Source organism: Myiozetetes cayanensis, unplaced genomic scaffold (assembly GCF_022539395.1).
Source record: "Myiozetetes cayanensis isolate MyiCay16 unplaced genomic scaffold, myiCay2020 scf12, whole genome shotgun sequence".
NCBI lineage: Eukaryota > Metazoa > Chordata > Aves > Passeriformes > Tyrannidae > Myiozetetes > Myiozetetes cayanensis.
This window is the reverse complement of record NW_026086826.1, coordinates 2,100,219-2,121,432: the sequence shown is the minus strand read 5'-3', so window position 1 is coordinate 2,121,432 and position 21,214 is coordinate 2,100,219. Positions and strand designations below refer to the sequence as shown.

General features: G+C 40.7%; 1 protein-coding gene across 1 annotated transcript in view; it reads left to right on the top strand.

Annotated features, from left to right (window-relative positions):
• The first annotated feature begins 11,441 nt into the window (after positions 1 to 11,441).
• Positions 11,442 to 21,214, top strand: part of PTGFR (prostaglandin F receptor) — a 67,212-nt gene continuing 57,439 nt past the window's right edge. The window contains exons 1-4 of the mRNA XM_050307047.1: positions 11,442 to 11,620; positions 12,314 to 12,527; positions 14,239 to 14,298; positions 15,261 to 15,382. The gene's annotated coding sequence lies outside the window, so the exon portion shown is untranslated. The remainder of the gene's footprint in view (positions 11,621 to 12,313; positions 12,528 to 14,238; positions 14,299 to 15,260; positions 15,383 to 21,214) is intronic.

Genomic DNA, 21,214 nt, shown 5'->3' with positions numbered 1-21,214 from the left:
AATCCTTTTTATTAGGATTAGAAATTAGAAAAAATTTCTTTTTATTAGGAATTAAAAATTCTTTTTATTTAGGAAAGGCTTCCAAACTCCCCTCAGTCTTTTGCACCTGTTATAATTAGTGAATTTTTTTTTCTAATTAGGCAATATTGCATGAAGTCTTGTAAATACTGTCCAGTGATCTTTGAGTGGGGATAATCTCCAATTTTATAAATGCTGCTGGGAATGTTTTGCTCTTGTATCTCTGGTCTCAGGACAAGCTTTCACATAATACAGATATTCCTTTTTAATGAGTGGGATGGAGCTCATATATTTTAGTGTATTTAAGAAGTTCAAGGTGTCAATACTGGTACCTCATCACCAGTGGGGGGTGAAAATCTGTATATACCTTCAAACAGGCGTGGTTGGTAGCAATTTCTGTATGTAGAAATTGGATAGAAAATATAGAGAAATAGAAATACAGATAGAAAAATTTGGGCTAATCTCATTAGGAGAAATAAAATTACATCATTTTACAAGAAAATGGCAAACCTGAAAGTAAAGAAACTTGATGGAGGTGGTTAAATTTTATGCAGTGCTCTTTTGGGGCCTTGAGGGTGTTTTATTTTGTGATGTTTTGTCATGTGTGATAACTGCAAGTCTGAATCTTCTGTTGCAGTTGAGCACACTCAGCTCTTGTACAGGGTTATTTTAACTGTAACATCATGAAGGGTCAGAGTGTTGTGGGCCTTGTCATTTATCCTTTAAACTTCCAGGTGGAAAGGAAAAAAGGAAATGTCAGAAATTCCCCACTGGTTTCAAGTTATGTAAGAGCCAAATCTGGTGGAAATGTTTGTGTGCGCTGATGTTGGTAACCAACATGTTACTGATTAGGAAATAAATTGAAATTAAGAACTCCTTCTTTATAAAAAAGTAGCGTGGGAGAGCTGTGTTATGAAACGTTGCCTGTAGCAGATGACCCCTGGGGTTGTGGCCATCCATTTTATTTTGAGAAATTCATGGTTTTCAGTCAGTTTTTCCCTCGGGGGACAATTTGTCTCATTAAACTGATAAAAGAGTGAGATAAAAATAATCTCTGCAGCTCTAACCCTGCCCAGAGCTGTCTGCCTCTTGCCACAGTGGCCTCTCTTCGTGGAGTTCATTTCAGATTTAAATAGTGGTGGCAATTTTACTCTTTCAATCTGCATGCAGAGACTTTGGCAGTCTTTAGATGCAACAGGGGGATTTCATGAAGTCTGGTGTTCATCAAGTTCTGAGCTCATAATCTTAAAAATATGACAGGCCCTGAATATTTTACACTTTTAAAGGAGCAAATTTTGCAAATTGCAGATGTCTCTTTTGTGGCACCTTTAGTGTGCCAAATTATGCTCAGGATAAATTGGATTTTATGCAACCCTATTCATACAGCTGCTATTCAAAGAGCTATTAAAATAATCAGTCTGTGTGGGAAAGTCTTGTCTGCTGTTCAGATTTGCACCTTGATTTGAATAATGCCTATATCCTTATTTCTGTATATTATCTTCTTCACAATTAGTCTGTTCCATCTCTTTTTTTGAGATAAATGCGATACAAAGCTTTGAAAGTCTTGTTCTTTGTGAATTTGAGAGTGAAACATTAATGTTAAAATTACCCTGATTTATAATATTTTGTTAGATTTTTTTCTTCTTCCCTCTTTTTAGTGTGAACTTTGCTGCTTTTCAAATTGACACATTGTTTTTCGGGACAACAGCTCTTGGAATTCTGCATCTCTTCCAAAGTCTGAGTATTGTAGTAAAATGATATATTGCTCTTTTTAGAGAAAAGATCCCTGATTTAATTGATGAAAATACAAACAAATTTACAGACCTGGGAAGTCGAAGGCTTTGATTCGGAACGAGGCAGCCTGAAGTGCAGGCTTTGTCCTCAGGAAAAGCTGCTTCGTGTGTGAGATGCTCTCAGTGACAACCAAAAGGGTTGAGGCAGCATGGATGTAAAGAAAACATCTCTTTAGTTTGGTTTTTTTGGTTTTTTTAATTGAAACAGTTAGGATGTCACAGCTCTGTCAGAAGAATGCAGCTGAATCATTAGTCTGGGGGGCTCTCTCACTTCCCACATTTTCAAACTGTCATAAACTTAATTTTGCTGCAGTATTTGAAATTTTGGAAGCCTGGTGTTCTATCTTGGAAATGAACTGTAGTTTGTTTCTCTTGGGAGAAGAGAAAACAGGTTTGTCTGACCCTAAAGGTTCCAAACAGTGATCCCCCAAGCTTTTCTGTTGTGCTTCTCTAACCATTTCATGCCTGAACTTCTCGTGGAGGCAGAAAGAATGAAGATAAATTCACCCTAATATTGAAAATTTCGATTACTGAATTTGTTTATGTTGACTTGGTTTTTTTCCTGTTTTCTTTTGGGAGGAATAATTATTTATTTTTTTCTTTTGAGCGTGAACTGCATTAATCAACTCCATAAAAGAAAGAAGGTACTTGAATTTCAGATGAGCTCTAATTAGAGAAACGTATTGCACCACAACACCTGACAATATCTAATAATCCAAGTTGCTGCTTACTAAAAGCATTGTTTTATTAAGTACTCCCAAATCTTTTTTTCTTTGTCCTTTTAATAGGGAAATAATTTCCCAGAATGGTGAACAGCCAGGGAGGAGAACTCCTTGTTTAAAGGAAAAAAGCTTTTAAAGGGAGATTAAAAGTTGTGCTTGTGGCACAGGTGCCCTAAAAACAATTTGTGTAATCCTTTCACTTGACAGCCAGGGCACCAATTTGTACTTCATCCATATAAACTCTCTCTGAAATGGGAAAGCAAACACGGGAAATCCACTGCAAGTCGTGGTTCCCAGGCATTCACATCATAATACTGAAATCTCTCTCAAAACCCTTCCCACATCCTTCCCAAACAGCCCCTATTTTCACCACGTGGGTTTTGTTTCCAGGTGATTTTATTTGCTGATTTATTTTTACAGGTGATTTTATTTGCTGAGCTTATGTTTTGAAACCAGTGAGGCTTTTTGTGAGGTATCTGCAGGTGAGTTGAATTTTTAATGATGAGATACAGAAACTGATAAACAGGATAATATAAATTTGTTGGCTCTGTTGGTGATAATACCTGCAGTACTGAGGTACAAACAACCCAATGGATGTTTGTCATTAGCATGTACAATTTTGGTAGTGAACCAATCCTAACTGTGGGACTGCAGAAGTGGAGGTTGACCTCGTCCTTTCTGTGTTAACAAACCAAAAATTGCCTGTTGTTTCATGGCTGGTGTGTTTTCCTCATCTACAGAGTGAACCAGGAAAGGAAGGGACCGACTCTGACCAGAATAAATGTTGTAAAATCACAAGTATGACCTCTTTCCAGGAACAGAAGCATTGTGAATTGAGGTGGAGCTCCAGATAAATAAGCCATCAGTACAAATGCTTTCTCATTTGCTAAAGAAATAGGTAATACCTTCCAATATCAAGGATAAGGGAACGTGGCTTTAATGTCACTTGTCTGTTCAAATATAGAGACCTGTGTGCTACCAACTGAATGTGCAATTTTATGGCAGTTTTATGGCTGGAGTGAATTAAAACTAAGGAAAGATTCCTGAAACTCAGCTCAGGTTGGTGGTTTGGTCCATGAGGTCCAAGGCAGCCTTAGAGGGAACCAGCTCTTCTCTTGAGCTCTTTGCTAATTGTCAGACTGTTGGGCTGGGGAGTTTACCAGGAGACTTTTCAAGAATTGACCTTGGGGATGATTTCTTTTTTTTTAAAAAATGGAAAAGAAGACACAAATGGCACAAATAACAGGCTTAGGTTAAAGAGATTGCTGAGGACACCCACAGGGAAGGATGACATGACTAAAAAGAATAGTGGAATGTTGCCCAACAAGATGGCCTTTCAAATGTGACTGCCAGGATTTTAATAGTTTAGAATGAAAGGTCACCACTTGGGGGACAAATAACTGAGGGAAGCTCTTAACTGGAGAGGCAAGGTGAGAAATACCTTGATGCTCCAGTCATTCACTGAATGGCTGTGACCCACCAGGGGAAAAATGACTCTGGTGTGCATCACAGGGAGGGAGGGAGCTGGGAGGTAATGCTGCTACCCAGGGCAGTGGTGGAGCTTCCCCTGCTCTTTAAACATCAGGCACACTTGGAAGAAAAGGCTTAGTAAGGTGATCACCAGAACCTTTAAAGATCAAACTGAAGATGCTGCATCTTTTGGTACAGCAAACACATCCAAGAAAGTGTGTTAGGATGGCAGAAATCTTGGAGGGGGGAGATCTTCAAGCCAACCAACTGCACTGCCAAAATGATGGGAGTGGCCACAGGCTGGGGAGGATTTCTCACTGCAAATGGAACAGCACAAGGGAAGAGCGTGGGGACAAAACCCAAGCTGATTTCAGGGCAGAATTGTAACCCTGATGAAGAGGGGCTGTGTGATATGGTTGCTGGAGCAGCAGCAAACGAGCTGTGATCCTCCAGTAGGTTCCTTCCAGCCCCAGGAATTATTTTGGCTGTGTTTGATTGCCAGATGTGTGGAACTTTCCCAGTTTGAATCGAAAGGTGGACAGGTTTGGAAAAGGCAGGCAGGATTATTTTTTAAGACTGGAACGAAGGAACTTGCCTTTTTGGACTGAAAGGCAATGTCTGCTGTTTGTACCCTGCTAAACTCACTCCCAATTGCTCCCCCCCTGCGTTTCTGGCCTTTCAGATCTGTGGTTAGTCTCTCAAATGATCAGGGGAAAAGGGACTAGTAAATAGCTTTGGCATTAATCTGTATTCAGCTCCGTGTGGAACATCCATTATTTTTATGGCTGTAGTAAAGTGGATAGCAGGGTAACAGCTGCCTTGGGTTTTCAATTAAATGCATTAATACACATGCAAGAAAATAGCCTGTCTCAAACAGCATTTATAGGGAAGAGAATATTTTTCAGAACTTGTTGCAAATCATTATTATGCCTTTTTTTTTTTTTTTTTAACGTGGCATTTGGAACTGTGAGAGTGGAGTTGCAGGCATGGTGCTGAAAGAATGGTCTCATCACCCCCTCTTTAGGGATGTTATTCCTTGGATGTGAGCGACAGACTGCCTGGCACCTCTTAATATTTCTACCCTAACAAATGCAAGGGCAAAAATCACGTGGGATTTTGGAGCACAGAGGTTGACTGATTAAAGAAAAAATTAATTGCCACCCTGCTATATGATCTGCTTCAGTTGGGGAAGCTTTAGAAGTCATCATTCCCTAATCCAGAGGCATCCATAAGGTCTAACAGTTGAAAAGCCCACTAGGATTAGTACGAGACAAGTCGTGTTATGTGCTTAATTCAGTCATTTCACTCTTAGCACTGAACTCCTTTTATTGAATTGTTTTACTGCAGGCAGATTTTAATCTTCCCTTGCTGAGAACACCTGAATTAAATGAGGGAATAAAATCCTGGATAACCTCGAGCCATTTGGACAGGGAACTTGCAGGATTGGTGTCTTCTTTCTTCCCAGTGCCCCTTCCATCTCCCAGGGTCTCACATTCCACGTCCCTTGGCTGTCCTGTTTACCACGCTGGTCTACACAGGAACAGAGGTGGGTAACAGAAATTTCCAAAATTAGAATTAAATAAGATTTCAAACCATTTCTTTATGCCTCTTTTGAAGTTGTTGTCTTCCTGAATCTTGTCACGTAGGAAAAAAAAAGCCAAAAAATTAAGCTAGGCTGGAGTTTTGAATTGTTGCAAGATATTTATCTATAGTAAATAGTTCTCAAAACATCACAGTAAATAGTTCTTCAGAATCCATGGCAACTGGCTCAAAAGCATTAAAAGACAAACTGAAGGTATTTATACCTGATCCTGTTTCTGTGTAGATAGAAAGCAGATACTGTGATACATCTCAGTGGACAGACAGTGCAGATTTCATGAATTTGGGAAGTTTATTCTCTACAGCCCATCACCATTAATGATTCATAAAGAGGTCATGATTGATGACAGGGTTAAGTAAGGAGAAAAAAATATTTCTATTTACACACTTTGATTTATGGAACAGGAATGTATTTACATTGTCTGGCAAAAGAATATTTTATTGGGTAATAAACCTGGATTTTTGTATCAGGTTTGCACTGTCTGAGGAAGTAGATAAGTCTGCTCTCAAGCATCTGTCCTGAAAAGCACATCATCTAAACCAGGACTAGCTTAGCATGGACAAAATCATATGTGTGATCAACTCTTAGAATGATTTACAAGAGAAAAAAAAAAGTGGTGTATTTGCTCTCAAGCACGTGGGAACAAAGAGATGAGCTCTGCTTTGCCAGGGTTGAGGGAGAAGCAGGTAAGAATTCTCCTCCTTCCTTCTCTGTTAAGATTAACCCAACCTTTTCAGCAGCTGGTTGTCATCACCCCCCCACTCTGCTCCTTTGGGATGGGAGTTTGAGGGGTGACATCACTCAGGCACACACTGTGATATGTGTGACTAATCAGTACTTAACAATGCAACAATTAATTCCTCTGAGGCGCTTTATTTGCCACTTGAAAAATATTCCCTTGACTCCTGGAGTAACTCGTACCCTGCAGGAAAAAATATCTCAGCTCATTAGAGCTGCTCTGCAGTTATCACTGTCAGTGTCTGCACTGACGTCCCTGGGCCTCATTTATTTTAACCTCAGTCTGGTATCTCACCTCTCTTTTTTGTTTTGGTTTGGTTTTTTTTATGACCTGTTGTGTTTTTTTTTTTTCACAGTGGAATTATCTGTCTTGCTGCCAGGCAGAGCAAAGGAATAAACCAGCATTATTAAAAGGAAACAAATAAATTTGGTTTTAAACTAGGCTTTTCTTTTTTTTTTTCTTCAGCAAGCCTGTGTGACAAAGCACAAAAATGGCTGAAGAAAGGAACATCCCTGTGAGTGCTCCCTGTGAGCTCAGTGCAAGGAGCATCAGTGTTTTCCACAGTGTTCTCATTTGCATTTCCTTGTCCTTCCTGCAGATCAGTCCTGCTTGTAGCTTCTCTGAGAATCTGCCCATTTCTTTGGGAGTTCGTGCTCTCCAGAGTAAAACTTCTTGACCTCTTTGCCTGAATCCATTTTTAACACGGCTGATAAAACCAAAAAGCCAATGACATCTGTGTCTCTGAAGGACTGAAAAAACCCAAAACCTTGAGCCTTCTCTTCTAGGATAATCTGCCCACAATAGGGATATTTGGAGTACTTTTTTCCTCCCTTTTTTTTTTTACCAGACTTCCAAAATGAGGTGGTTCCAGCTGTCAGCGTGGCCTGAGAAGCTCGAGGTTGTGTCCGGAGTGCCTGAGGACGGGAGCTGCTGTGCAGGTGGGGTGTGTGGTGTGAAGAAGTGCTGGGAGCCCCCCACATCTGCACAGATGCATTTCTGTCAACTGCTACCTTTGAAAGATTGTGATTGTGAAGGCGAAGCTTGGTGAGCTCACCCTTTGGTTGACTCTTTTGGCTTTATCTCGAGTCAGTGCTTTGCAGCTGATTCCAAATCATGTCAGTACAGTGTCAGGATGAGCAATTCTGCTTAAGAGGCATTGGATAAGATGCCTCTTGGCATCATTGGATAAGATGCTGTTTGTTTGCAGTCATGAGTTGCACTCACGTGCTCATCAGAGGGATTTCCAGCCCTCTGACCTTTCCCTCCTGCTGGGCTTCCACTGAAGGGATTGACTGGGTGGATTGTTGGGCTGGAGCTCAAATCCTGCTGCTGGAGACAAAACCAGTGTTTTCTCTGCTGAGGGAAGGCTGTTTTGGGAAGCAACGACTCAGAAAAGAGCTCTGGGGGTGAGGGAGTTCCCAGGGCAGCGTTACAAAGGTGATGCTTTCTCTGTCTGAACAAAGGGCTAGCAGGTTGTCCAAGCTGTAATTACCCACAGGACGATGGTTAGCAGCGTGTCACCTTCAGATCTGGAAGTTTACTGCTCCTGGAGGTGTAAGAGAGGAGCTCTGAGATGTGGAAACCTTTCTTTGCAGTGGGATCCAGCACAGTTTGTCAAGGAGGAGGAGATGAAGGAGCAGCTTGCCCAGATGTGAAGTGCAGGTTTAATAACAGCAGCACTCCTGGCTGGCTGGCAGGGGTAAAATGAGAGCCATGCAATTAAATTTAAGACTAGGTGGTGGTTTAGATTCCAAGCAGGCACATCTTAAAAAGGGTGAGTGATTTACCAGTGGAATGATTTAATAAAGATTGGAATAAACTTCCCCTTATTGGACATTCTAAAATCTGAACTGGACGCTTTTCTGAAGCAAATGCTCCAATTCTAAAAAGATGAATACGTAAAAGTCTTTATTTTTTTAATTTATTTATTCTGGGGGTCAGAGTGGGAGGTTGTAATGATCCACTCTCTCCTTCTGTTGTGCCAGAAAAGCTGCTCAGTTGTTGGTCTGGGTACTCTCGTCATGTGAAAGGATTATTTCTCCAGCAGGCCCAAAGTAAATCAATTTAACAGAGAGCTCTCAAGTCCACTGTTGTCATTCTGGCTGTTATTCTAAAATAGATGGTGGCCCTACCTCCTCTGTTGCACTGAGCTGGTTAATGAGACAGACAAACTTCCTCAAAACAGAGAAAGCCATGGCAAATTTGGAAAAGAAGTGGTAAATGTTAAAGGCAATTTAATCAGAGAAACGTCATTTAGAACAGGTAATTAATGGTTAAAACCACATAGAATTCAGTTACTTGAAATACCCCTGTTTTGATGCTCCAAGCACAGTATAGTGCAAGTCTGAAAGATCAGCATGTTGCCTTAAAAATAATATTTAATCCTAATGACTCTCACTCATTTGGATGTTCCCAAACCTTCAGAATTAGACAAGTTTCAGCGTGCAGGAGACATTGCTGCAGGCATTTCCCAGCTGGAGGCAATTCTCTGTATTTCTCCCTCAATAAAGCTGTTTTACAGTTTCTGTACCAGAGGACTGTGGTGTTTTCTGTGCCCTTGGATCCTTTCAGATGGAGATGAGCTGGAAACTCTGCTGCTTCCTGCCTTATTGCAACGGGATGCCCTGTTCCTTTATTGCTGACCTTGATTCCTCACCTGCCCCTTTTCTTTTGCCACATTTATTTAGACAGGTTGTGAAGAATGGAGGGGTAATCCCAGATGTGAATATAGCACAGCTCCTTGTGGGGTCAGTGGTGTGATTGTCCAGCTGATTTCGGCACACACCAACCCTCGTAGCCCGTGCTGCCTAAATCAGGGGGCAGGCTGCTCACCTTTGGTGCTGACACACCTGGAGCAGGTTGGGTGAGTCCTTGAAAAGGTATATATTTCCTGAGTTTAGTACAGTGCTGCCTGCTTTGATCCAACTGCTCAGGTTACAGTGAATTCCCAGCTCTCCTGAGAGCCAGATGTGTGCAGGTGCTGTCAGTTGGCAGAATCTGCAGTTGTTGGCAGTGAGAAATTTTTCATCAAGTAATTTATTTAGGTAACCTTTAGCTCCTTTTGAAGAGAAATGCTGAATTCTTCATGGGCTATATGTTTACTTTTCTCAATACTTCAGAGACTGCCAAATATCTGAGTAGAGAAGAGAGTGTCTGTCTCCCAGCACTGTTGGAAAGGTTTAGGAACTCCTACTCAGCAGATCAAAGAGCAAGTGAAGACCCTTTGATTTGATCACAGAGAAAACAGAGGTTTCCTGGTCTAATTCATGTAAAGCACACAGAAGAAAATTCAGTGAGAGAAGCATAAAGTTAATCAAAGTCAATTGAGGTTCAAAGAAAATGATATCTTGGCAGTTTTGAGGTTAATTAAGCATTGATGACGTAAAAAATCATTGGTGGATTCTCCCATCAGCATTTTAAGGTCGAGATTGAATTTTAGAACCAGTGTTTTAATGGAAATATTCAGGGTCAGGCAAGAATAAGAGCAGAGTCATCTTGGCCCTACAAAGAGGTTCCTTTGCAGTTGTTCTGAGTGGTTCTTATGGAGTAGTTTATTTAGCAGACATAGGGTGTGTAAGTTTTAATATGGATTTTTGAGCCTTCCTCAGACAATGACTCAGATTTTCCTAATGAAAAGCAGCAGGAATCCTAACTTTGATGTTTATAAATGTACAGATGTCTATAAACTACAGCTTATGTTTTTTATTAATTGAGTGGAGCTTTTAATTTTAACAACCTGCAGCTTATTTCTGGGCAGACCAGGACACAGAGACAGATGGAACAATTCAGCACAAGCTCAAATAAAAGTGTTAGTCTTGAATATGGGTTGAAGTTTTTATTTCTTAGTAGACAGAATCAGTCCTGTGAAATACAGGATTGATTGCCTGGATCAGACAAATACCATAATTTGTGCTGTACTTTTTTTTTTAAAAAAGCTATGCATATTTTTGTCCTCTTATATTTCCCACAGTGGTGTGTATATAATTAATATAAAGGGTTTATATAATACTATGCTAGTACTGTAAAATTAAAACTAGTGTTTGCTGTCTCATTCCTTATGAGCCATGCTTTTTTTGCCTTCTGGACCTGGTACAAGCTGAGCAAATACTCCGATCTGTGCACAGTGACTGCTTCATCTCAGGTTTTTTTGGGGTGTTTTTTTTTTTTTTTTTTTTTTTTTTTGTTTTGTTTTGTTTGTTTGTTTGTTTGTTGTTTTTTTTGGGTTTTTTTTTGTTTTTTTTTTTTTTAATAACAGACTGAGCAACATTTTTTGCTCTGCTGAGCAAAAGCAGAAAAATTACATGTTATGGGAAAACACCAGGAAACCACAGGCCCTCATTTGTTTAGATTCTTCCATTCTTTCCATTTCAAGGTAAGTGGGAATTCTGTTTTGAAATGGGTGATTCAGAGGCATAATCATTCCAGTTTGGCAGTGGTACCTTGGAATACAGCACAGAATTTGCTGGCATAAAGAAAATAGCCTTGATTATACCCCTGCAACTTCCTTGGTCTTACCATAGCTCTTCTTTTCATAACGTTCTTAGTTTCCTATATTCATGTATATATAACAAATATATATTATATATAACAAAGGCAATAAATTAGACTAAATAAATTTGGTTTGTAGTGCAAATATAAGAGCAAAGAGAGGGATGGATGGGCTGACTCACTACAAGAAGATTTCTTCTCATGTTTTTCCCCATGCATGCAGTGCTGCAGTGGCAGAGCTACCTCTGATTTTATTCCTGCAAGAGCAGAGCAGCCTGCCAAATTATTGTAACCATGCATCAAGTTATGATTTTTCCAGCTACATTTTCTTGCTTTGTTCCATTCCATTGATTTATTGATGAGATGTAGAGCTTTCAGAACTGCAGATACAGTTACCTTGGGAGCCTCTGCTGCAAAAGCCCAGTGAGCTGTTTACCTTCCAGAGAACACAAACTCCTTCCGTGGCTTCACCTTCCACCACCAGGGAGAAGATCAGAACCTGGCAGGTGGCACAGCTTTTTATTTTTTTTTGCCATAAATGCTTAATGTAAGAGTATTTAATTGCTCCTGTTAAGCTTTTTTTTTTTTTTTTTAGTGGGAAGTGAGATGGATCTCAAAATGATGGATGGGGACAGGATTTAATGTGCCTTTTCAGGACACAAATGCGTTGCTGCTTCATCCTCACTCACTGAGGCTCGACTGTCCGTGGTGTTTGAGCAGCTGGATCAACAAATGCTAATATTGACTCTCTTCCTGCCCTGTGGGGCTACTGAGATTTTAAATGTTGAAGGTACAAAACGTTGTTCAAGATACGGCTACATTTGACCATTAGGAAAGAATAAAAACCAAACCAACAATTCAAGAATAAATCACCTTAAGTAAGAGCAGCGTTTTCAACTTTAATTTTTTTCAGTCCCCAAATACTCTGAATTATTTGCTGCTGTTGTTGTGTAATAAATAATTCCTTAACGTGGCTGTCACTGTAAATGGCACCTCTTTCTGGAGTGCAGAAAAGGTTATTCCATGAAATATTTGAGGGCATTATAACTGAGGGAAACCACGAGGTGAGGCATGGGGGGGAAAAAAAAGTGCCTGAAAAATGGCATGGAAGAAATTGTGACAGGAGAACTGTGATGTGCATGAGGTCTGGGGAGGAAAAAATGCATAATTAGAGCATGTATCACGGTATAGAAACTGCATTAGGCAACCTTGAGTCTGGCATTTCTTAACCTCTGTGTGTGGCTCACCTCCTGTTGCCACCTAACAAGCAACAGAGTGGTTATACAACAGATGTTTGATTTGAATGAGGGCCAGGGTTCTTTCCAGTAAATTAAAGGATAAGTTTTCATAACATCCAGCACAAAATGCTGGAGTCTCACTTTATTTCCAAGGTTCTAATCCTATTTTCAGGTGATAACCAATATGCACTATCAATGTCTTGTGCTTCTCCTCCAAGGCCTCAAAATGGTTCTTTTTTTTACAGCTGCTTAACTGAAGCTCTCAAGGTTTCATTGTTTGCCAAAGACCAAACTGAAGCTTAGGGAGAGAGTCTTGGTTTCTTGGCTGTAAGCTGAGTGTCCTCTCTAATGAAATCGTTGCAATGGGAAAAGAATTCTGCAAGACAAATGCTAAAATAGTGTCTGAAGATTGTCCCTGAGATAAAGAACAACTGTATTGTATTCCCTTCATAGGAAAAGGTCAGTAGTTGGAAATTAAATATGAAGTCACAGAATTATTTCCAACTTTAGCTTTTAAAAGCCTGATTTTCCTTTTCACTTAGGTAATGGTTTGGGGTTTTTTGGGTGGTTTTTTTTTGCCATTGCTGTTGCTATAACTTCTGGCTTACCTGGCAGCTCCTGGCAAAAATTTCCTCAGTTTAAAGCACAGGGTTTTCAAAATGTCATGGATGTGCTAAAAGGTGCATTTGCTTGATTTCAACCTCAGTAACAACTCTGTGTATTTGTAATCAAGTGAAAAAACCCCTATTTATGGAATCAAGAACTAAATGAGAGTTTGAAGACGATAATTTTTGCTAATTAATTTAATTTTAGCTCCCTCTCTGACTGCTTTCTCTTCTCCAGCTCTCATGCAATAGTATTATGTTTATTCCTGTTACATTGAGTCTCTAATGTGTTTTCTCTCCAACTAAATGAAAGCTCATTAAAATGGAGCAGAAAACTCAAGGTATGCTCCTGTTGGGTAAAACTCTGCAGAGGTTTTTGGTTCTTTTGTGCTTTGGAGACGAGAATTGTCCGATCCACATCTACCTAACGGTTTTGATCTCATATCCTTATGAACTTGCAAGTTGGTTGTGCTTTTGTGGGCAGTTTTACAGCAGTGCTGTTGCAGAGCAACTTTTCACTCCTGCAAGAGCTCCAAGCAGTTCAGTTTTCAGCCCAATATTTGAATTCTTCCCCACGAGGCTGATCAAGAACTACCTCATCAACAAAAGCATGAGCCAGCTTTGGGAAGAGTTCTCCTAACGTTGGGATGTGTTAAAACATAAAAGAGTTGGGATGTTTTACACCACAGTTTATGTGCACTACACTGTGTTAGACTTCCCAGTGCTAGCAACAATTGCCTCCCTGTTTTATGTAAGCAAATAATCGATTTGCAAGATGAAAATTAGCCACGGTCAATGGCCTGCTCAGTAAATAGCCTGGAGGGTCCTGGAAGAGTCCTCATTGTCCAGCAGCATAATTCTGGCAAAAGATCTTTTCTGTATTATTCTCAGCTCTGCCCCTTTGTTTTTTTCTTAATTTTACTTCAGGGCAATGTGAAGAATCCTCATAAACCAGTTATTTACTCTGTTTGCTCGTTACTCTTCCTGGGGAAGAGATCAAGTGGATAGTGTGTCCTTGCTTTTGCAGTAAAATCAGTTTATAGATCTGGTGACTGTTTTCTTTCATGGCATCACATTTGATATATGTACCATTTTCTCCCCTTTCCTCATCTTTACCCAGTTTTCAGAATTCAATCTGGTTTGTCAGCTGTGTCTAGGATGGGCAGTATTTACCTGACTCTTAGGTAGGTCTGAAAAGCACATGGTGTAAGTTGATTAAGCTATATTGAAATTTCCAAGATGATGATGATGATGATGATGATGTTTTAGAGTCCTGCTTTGTTTCAGCTTTTGCAGTAGTTGATGCAATAGATGTCACCTGAGCTAGTGAGTAGGGCAGTGGTAAATAAGCTTTGAAGTATTTTTATGAAATCCCAGGCTGGATTCAGCAATCCTGTGACAGCAGTATTCCTGATTAAATGGGAATCAGGCTAGATTTGATTATTCATAATTTTTTCCCAAAAAAACCCCAAACCAACCAAACACAAACCAAACCCCAAAAAACCCCTTTGAATAGGAGTGAGGAGCCTCTTGCTGGGATCTTTAAGATGCCATTTTTTTTTTAGGGATGTTGTCCTGGAGGTTGAAAAGACCGAGGGTTTTACAGGATCAGGCTCCTTGTTAAGGTTGGTACATTTTATACTTTGAAATTACAGTTTGCTGAGCTGACTTACCTGCAGTTTTATTTAAAAAACCAGACCCTGTATGTATTTATATTGTCTTTTCATAGCATTAGCAACAAAAATTGACACTGGTCAGTATTAATGAGAAGAGCTGGTAAAAGCTGAGGGGTGAGGGGGGATGTGCTGATGCTGTTGCAGAGTGGGAAGGTGGAAGAGAACATTTTTCAGCAGGAGGATTTGGCTGCATCCAGACAAGATGGCCAATGCCCTTTGCCAGATTTGTAATTTTAATTTATATGATAATATGAAATATAATATATGGCATAGTCAGAGTTGTTTTGGCAAATGAAATGTTTGTTGTTTGTTTTCTCTTTTTTGTGTGTGGGTGTGGGTTTTTTTGTTTGTTTTTTTTGGGTGGTTGTTTTTGTTGTTGTTTGTTTGTTTTTTAATTTTCTATTTTTTATTGATTTAACTGCTTCAGGAAGAGAGACCCAGTGAATCATTTAATGATTGCACAAAACCAGCCATCCTGTAGCCTATAGAGGAACTGGCCCTACTGCAATCTGGTGGGCAAAACAAGCAGCATATTGAAAAAATTACCCCATTACCTCAAGTAACACTCTTTTATTGTCCTCATGATGGTTGTCATAGTAGAAAACAGGAGCATGGCACAGTAGGATGGTCACATTGAAGGTCTGAGGGAGACAAAATTGCAACTGGAGTTGCTTTGTTTTGCCCCTTTATTTCCTCTCAGAAAATGTAATTAAGAAAAAAAATGTGATTATTTTTATTTTATTTTATTTTATTTTATTTTTCAAACCTGGCCCTCTCTATGCCAGCCAGAGGTGTTTGTTATTAATCACAAATACTGCAGACTGGCTTTTTCTAACAACCCCAGACAATCACAGCGGGGTTTGTTTCTGTTCCAAGCTTTTAGAATCATTGTAAATTGTAAATTTTCTCAGCCTGCAAGAAGCATCAACTGGTTTTCATACACCATCCCTGCATTAAGAAGTTGACTCCATGCAAATAAAATACAAGGAAAGATGGAGAAGAGGTGGAAGAAGAGGCTCTGAGACTGTCCCAGGTATTTTCTTTCACTGGGTTATACACCATGCACTAAAGAGGGGATGGCAGTTTGTCACAATACTGTCAGCCTGTCATGACTGTGAAACTTTCAATTCCAAACTGATCACCAGGAAGAAATTCTGGATGTTGTCTGTTCATGGTTTACCTCAAACTGCTTCTTCCTTTCAAATTATTCTTCTCTTTAAAAAAAAAAAAAAAAAAGAGAAAGGGTCATTTCAATTATGCAAAGAGTGACTCTGCAAATGATTCTTTATTTCTTGCACTTATTTGCATAGGAGCATGTTTATGCTCCACTCCCATCGCAGCTGTGGCTGAGGCCACGCTGCATTCTCTGGGTTACAGTTTGTGAGCTCAAGGTAGCACTGCCAAAAGAAATAGGCCAGTAGAAAATAAACAGCACTGGTTTAGTTTCAGGATGCTCTGAATTAGCTGGGCTTTCTTTTCTTTTCTTTTTTTTTTTTTTTAACTTGGGAATATCAAAGTCTGCATCTGGAAAATATCAGCGTGACATGTAAACACTGTGCACTGATTTCACAGAACAGCCTTCACAGAAAACTTGTGGGAAATCAGTTTTATGTTAAAGGAATAAGGATCTAAAGTCTCCTACTGACTTTAGGGCTCTCTGGAGCAGTGACTAACTCTGCTTTCCTTCTTGTAACACGACACGGCCTCTGTTTCCAAACTCAGCGTTGTGGCCAATTAATTATTGTGTAGTTTCCTGATAAAGCCTCAAATAGGCTAATCCTTGGATATAATCCTGGGTATTACTGACAGCATCCCTCATTCCTGAAAGCCTCAGGATGGGCTTTTCCATTTCATTTTTTTTTTTTTTAAAGAAAAAAACCAGATCAGAAATGTGAAATGTAGTAGGTTGTTACTTTTTTTTTCCCCTTTTTCATTAAATTGTGCATGTGAAGCAGCTGGGAATGAAGAAAGGGACATATTTCCAGCTTTAATTTTTTTAGCAAGGTAACAACTTGCAGGGAGTGTAACCATAGGAGAAAAAAAAATCTTTCCTCTTATCCTCTGGGGATCCAGATCAGGGGAACAGAGTCCCTTGGAGGACAGAGATGGGTTAGAGAATTGAGAGTTAAAGGTGTTCTGCTATTCATGGTCAGGTGTGCCAGAGCCCAGTGCTTGGGAAATGCCCTCCCTGTGGCTGTGGCTGAGCCATCAGGAGCTTGTTTGCCTTTTTTTTTCATAGAGTGTAAATGGCAGCCTTGCTTTATGTCATTCCATTCAGCTTCTACAGCAGAGGAATATTAAGAAGTGCAGGGCTGCTTGGGATTCTGTTGTTTTGGCTGAGGTGCAGAACAGCAAAATCCTTGGGCAACGGAGTTGATGATGCTTCTGAAAAAATAAGGGTGCCAATCCTTCATCTCCAGTGGTTAAGGGCAAATATCCACACAATTCCTACAGGGAAACCAACACTTTATATTCAAAATGCAAAAACATGTCTATGTGGTTACTGCTTACTCTGAGCCTTGGCTACCCCAGTCCTTCTTCATAAATCCTTGTTGGACTGTCCCAAAGGGTTAATTTGGTGTACTGATAGCTCAGAACCATCTTCTTTGTCCCGTCCCTCCAGCTCATTCCTATTTTTATACAGCTGAAAGATGTGCTGGCCAAGGGATTGATCCAGCTGCTTAGATACCAAGCTGTGCTCAGGTGAGCGTGGTAACAGCTTTGTGAATGTCCCAATAAAACATGAAAATTAAGTTCCCATTAGTTCCCATCAGAGCAGACTGTAGCTGTGTGTTGGACAGGACAGAACAGCCACCCTGCACAGTTCTCACACAGCACAGGCACAGCCTGTGATGGCAGATGGGTGAGAGGAGCTGGAATAGATTTCCAGCAAGGGAGTATAAAAATACAGTTCAGCTGGGGTAATAAAGACAGCAGCAAGCAGACAGCACTGTAAAGTTCAAAGTTTAAAGATCAGAAAAATGAAAGGGTATTTGTAGTGGCTCCCTGTCAGTGCATTACCAGGACAGTCGTTAAATCCCATTTTCTTGTCACTGAGCTTCACACGATAAAGGGGTTACAGCAGAGGTGGCTGATCTCTGTCAATACCTCTGAGCAAGGTAAATGATTAAAATTACCTTGTGATTAAAGTGATGAGATTTTTTTCTTTTTCTTTTTTTTTTTTTTTTCCCTTAGGTCTTAGGGAAAAGAAACTTAGTAAAACCTGCTCCCTCCAAACTAGATTTTACTGCGCTGTTTCTTTAGTCTTGAAGTCTGCTTTGGAAAGAAAACAGGTTGCTGAACGAGGTAAACAAGTTATCCTTGAGATGCCACGTTTTCAGAATAACCTCTGCATGTTTAAAAATTACTTTAAACTTATAATTATAATACATTTCTGGACTTGCACTCCGAGGCCAGCGTGGAAGAGCTTCAGTGAGCAAGCAGGGGTGTCTATCAGCTGTGACCTCAGTGATGTTGCAACATTCCTGCTGTAAAACCCAGATGCTATCATAGGTGATAAATGCATGTGAGTGGTAGGAAAATATTCAGCTTGTCTGGGCAAGAGCAGCTCAGCCAAAATGTTGAGTAACCAAACGGGGCAAACCCTGACTTTCGGAAAACCAGGACGAGGAGAAGGTGCAAAGGCATCACCTCCTTTCAGAGGAGATGTTCCAAAAATCAGAGGAATGAATTGGGATCTGACCTAAAAACCTACTGGTTTTAAGGACTGCTAATTATTGGCATTTTTGTTGCTGACATTTTGAGTGGCTGGCACATCAGCTGGCCCTTCCAGCTCAGGACACGCTTTCACTTGAGCTCAGAACGACGTGTGCAGATGCATTTTCTCAGCCACCCTGTTGCAGTGTGAGAACAGAGAGCTGCTGGAGCTTGATCCAGTCCAAGAGCTGCTGTGAGAGGGAGAGCTCTGCTGTGGAGCTGGAGAGAGCCTGGGTTCAGCCTCAAGAAGCTGTTCCTGGCCCGTGTCACAAGTTCTGTGTTGTTCGCCCGTGAGTGAAAGTGAAAACTTTGAGATTCGCTGAAGTTTTCCCTGAGGCTTTCAGTTTGAAAGAAGTGTTTTATGATCATCCATCTTTGAGATGAATGACAGTATTTCTGGGAAATAAAGTACTGTTTATACCTAAGCTAAAAACAAACCCAAAGGACAGACCCAGTGTTTTTATGCAGCGCTGTTTAGTGATGCAGAAGGACAATGCTGATGTGTCGAATACCCGATATTTTCACACATCTGGGCCTGCAGATTGTTGACTTGAAGGGAAGACTCTCTGCATGAACGTGTGGCAGAGTTTTCACGCTGCCAGATGAGGATGGCTGGCTTTGGTCTGGGAGAAGCCTGGCTGAACATTCCTGCTGAGCTCGTTGGTGCTGGGCAATGTCTGTATATTTTATGAACTTTTAGAGGGTACAGCTGAGTCCCCACAGACGTTTGTCTTCCCAAAATGGGGCTGAGGTGGAATGTTCTTCAGAACCCTGTAGATGGTTGTACCTGCATCTTTTAGCTTCCTCTTCTGGGTTTGTTGCTCAGACAGGAGGCATTGACCACCCTGGACTAGATCTGTTCCCTGTGACCATCATTTCTGGAGCAAGTTTGTTTGATGAGCCAGATAAAGTAGCACTGCTTCTCCTCCAGGTTATGAAACCAGACAGATAACATGTGGAGTAACTTCAGGGCACTCCTCCAAGGGACCTTGGCTGCATCGAGTGCAGGACATTACTGATGTGTCCTGGAATTTTGATTTAGGGCAGCTTCTGGGAGAATTTACCAAAGCTGATGTCTGAAAACTGAGTCTGTGCACGAGGAGTGTGCACCTCATGTGCTGTTCCCTTCAGAGCAGCAGTCCCCTCTGCCTTCACCTGCTGCACCTCCTGTTCCTCTTGTCCTCCTCAGTCTGGGAGAGTCTTCTCTGCTTTCTCAACACAACTTATCCTTCCGTGGTCACAGCTTGCACAGCCCTCCTGGTTGGGCCTTGCCCTCAGTGACAGTGTTGGAGGACAGATAAGGGCCTTCTGAAAGGAGATGGATCCATCTACATCTCCTCAGACCGTTTTCCAAAGGTCTCAGTCTTTAGACCATCACTTCCTAGGAATTCCTTTCCTTGCAGTGGATTTTATTATGCAGCCCACGTGTGGGGAGGTTTTTCTGAAGGCTCTTTCCTGGAACTCCTCCTGGCTTCACAAGAAGCCAGTTTCACGGTTTGCTGGTTGTTTTGGATCCACTCTGATGGGTCTAATTCTTTCCATGCTTGTGGAAGGAGCACTTGACAAGTAACTTGGGGAGCAGGGTTGGAAAGTCTCGAGCCATCGAGCACATCGAGCCATCCATGCCCTGCCTTCCCAAACATCTGCAGCCCCAGAAGGAAGGACAGCTTGGGTATCAGAGGTGCTGAGCGTGTGAAATGGTGAGGGCCCCACAGTGCTGGGATGTCAGAGGTTCAGCTGCCATCAGTGAGAGTTTAAGTGATTAGTTTTTATTGATGGAATAATTGGGAGGTGGGGAAACACAATTCTCAGCTATATCAGGTTGAGGAAGGAAAAGGCCTGTGGTTAATAGCAATGAATCAGGAGCTTTTCACTTTTAAAATATGATCAGACCCCAGTTTTTGGAACTTAGTAAACTCTGTAAAGGAGATTATGATAGTTGTTGCAGCCATGAATAATTTCATACTTCTGGCTGGCTGAGGCCTGCAGCTGTGATCTGTGTGTCCTGGAGCTCTGGATCCAGCTCCACTGAGGGGAAATGCTCTTCTGAAGCATTTTAGTTTCTTTTCAACAGCAAAGCTGTTGTGTGGAGAAACACATGTTGCCTGTTTTTCCACTGTGTTCTACTTTTACTACTATAATTGTTTACTATATACTTGTTTCACTGCTCATTGTTTACCATGAGCTGTTCAGCCTGCAGCTATGCAACTGGTCTTAAAAATAAACTGGATTTCACCTGCTTTCTCCTTAGCTTGTCCTTTACTCTTCCCATCCCTTCATCTCAAATAAATAATAAATATTTTAAGCCAAGTTTGTATATGCTACCTGATTTTGTAAGAATGTAGGTTCTTCTTGAGTGTGCTAAACTGAACTGGGCAAGGACTGGAGAAGATTAATCTGAACCAAATGTTTGTCTGCAGACTTGCACTGGGAAAACAGAATGTATAAATCATATCTGCTGTATTTAAAGAGTTTTTTGGTTTAAGTTTCTAAAGGGGAGCTACAAAAAGCAATTGCTCCAGAAGCATCTGCCATGGTGTAAAGTGGCCAGATGGAGATCACCACGTTTAAATAACTGGATCTTGGCAAGGAGAGGGTGTGAAAGCTTCTCACCTGTTCCTGTGGTAGATTTGGTTGGCTTTGCTGAAATTTCCCTCCACCAGCCTTCCAAGTTCAGCTGGGGGTTGTTTAAGCTGTGGTGTCTCTGCAGGGAAGCAGGTAAGAAATGCTCCCCTGACCTTGGGCAATATTCTCAATTGTTTTGTCTACATTAAACACTCCAGAGACTTGACTGATTTTTTTGGTGTTGTTGTTGTTTGGTTTTGTTTGATTATTTATTTGGGGTTTATTGCTGTTGGGTTTTTTTTGTTGGTTTTGTTTTGGTTAATGGTTGACCACAGAAGTACATTTTAATTGTAACAAAACTTGTGTACCCAGACAAAGCTATCAGATATTTCGTTCTTTTAAATTGGTGAAAATACCTTTTATTAACTTCTGGACTCAGGTACTGGAATATATATTGTTCTACAACCATTCATGATTAAAATGTGAGCTGTATCTGTTTGATGTAGTGGGTGGGTGAAAGATTTGTTCATGGTAAGAATGAACAAGATAATAAGATAATAAGAATGTGAGTATGAATTTTACA